We start from the raw sequence: 1,958 nt of genomic DNA, 5'->3' as shown, positions 1-1,958 counted from the left end.
CCTCTGATTTTCCTCCACTTCTTGGTGGATCTTCCTCTTCCTCATCACCACACCGCCTTTGGAAGCATTTTTTGCTCCCACTGAGTCTAATCCCTCTGACCTCCATTTCTCCTTTCACCCTTCAGAGCTTAACATCATTCCTTTTTCTGGCAAGAAACTGCCCAAAGGTGCCAAATCCTGGAACCTCTGCTTAGTAGGGTACTCTATTGGGTGTAGGCCTTTTTATGAGGTTCTTCTCGGTTCCATGAAGAAAACTTGGGCCCTTAAAGACTCTCTTCAACTCCTTTCCCTCAGTGACGGATTCTTCTTGCTCCGCTTCACTTGCTCGGAAGACTATGGCATGGTTTGGGCGAAAGGCATATGGTTCCTCTTAGGTAAGCCATTTATCCTTCAGAAATGGCATCCTAAGTTTAAGCCCAAGAAAGAGAACTTCTCCTCTGTTCCGATATGGATAAAAATCCATGATTTGTCGTTAGCCTGCTGGAATTTGGAGGGTATCTCTAGAATCTCGAGCAAAGTGGGGGTTCCTGTTGCTGCGGACCACCTCATTACCCAAAGAACCCGCCTCACATTTGCTAGAGTCTATGTTATTGTAGACAAGGATTCCTCGTACCCGGATGAAATTACTGTGTCGCTTGATGGAGATGTGGTTCACCTGAAAGTATAGTATGAATGGAGACCTTCTCCTTGCATCAACTGTAAGTCTTTAATACACTTTTCTGCCTCATGCCCGAGCAAGCCAGAGTCTACTTCTATTCTAAACGGGCATCCTCCTCCTGCTATTTCTAAAGAGCATTATAATAGAGGAAGAAGTTTTAGTAGAAAACCTAAAAACCGAAGAACCCCTGCCCCACAACCTAATAAGGAACCGCTAGTTCACACCTCCTCACAGGATCCTATCTCTTTGGTTCCACCCTCTGATTCAAAAAACCCACAAAACAATCTATCACTAATTGTTTTGGACAATTGCTTCATTACCAACCACACTCACTGACCTCCTCCCCCTCTACTAAGGTTATCAGACCCCCTCCCGAATCTGAACTATTGGCCTCATAAGTAGAGAATGCTGAGCCCCCTATCATTCCTAACCTGAATTCTCCCAATGTTGATGACACCCCTATATCTTGCATCTAGCCTCCTCAAGATGCCAACCTCACCTCTAATATTATATCTCCAAACAAATTTGATGCTCTATAGCAGCAGGAGGACTCTTTTTCCTCTTCTGATACTCTTGTCACTGGAGAAAAGTCTGAACCTTGCAAGAATCTTAAAGGAAAGCAAAACCAGGCATCTAGCTCTGGTGCGTCCAAAAAACCTGCTAGGGGGAAGCTGGGTAAAAAACCCCTCCGCACCCCGGTTCATGATCTCTTTGCCCTCTATAGCCGCATGGATTGTCAGGGGGTTCAACCGCCCTTATAAAGTCTTGTATTGTAAGCGTCTGGTTGAATCTTTCAAACTGGACATGTTATGCATTTTAGAGAACAGAATTCTCCATTCCTTTCTTCAAAACCCTTTCTTTGACTTAGCACACACTATTTTCCCTTCTGAAAGAAGCTGTCACAATTTTGCTCTCACTTCTTGTCACGACCCGACCCGAGACGGATCCCGCCCGCACCGGGCCGCGACCAGCTTAACGAACAGACAGACCAGGATCTGGCTTTGAAATTTGTTTCAGAACTGATTCTTCCAAATATTTCAATTCAAAAACAGACGCACAAAGCTACTATGAAACATCAAATGCAGCGGAACAAAATATCTATATTTTTATTTCTTTTCCTCAAAACAATCATCTACAACTACAGACCATGGCTCAGACAGAAAGAAACAGAGCAGAAGAGCCATGTCTATATAAAAATCAAAAGTATAAAATAATACATATAACTGATCAGACTATAAAATCTAGTCCTGTACCTCCTTCCCTTTCCCAGAACCTAAAAACCACCAGAAAACAAGGGTGA

Source organism: Dendrobium catenatum, unplaced genomic scaffold (assembly GCF_001605985.2).
Source record: "Dendrobium catenatum unplaced genomic scaffold, ASM160598v2 fragScaff_scaffold_483, whole genome shotgun sequence".
In the NCBI taxonomy this organism is placed as follows: domain Eukaryota; kingdom Viridiplantae; phylum Streptophyta; class Magnoliopsida; order Asparagales; family Orchidaceae; genus Dendrobium; species Dendrobium catenatum.
Note: the sequence above shows the minus strand (reverse complement) of the source record.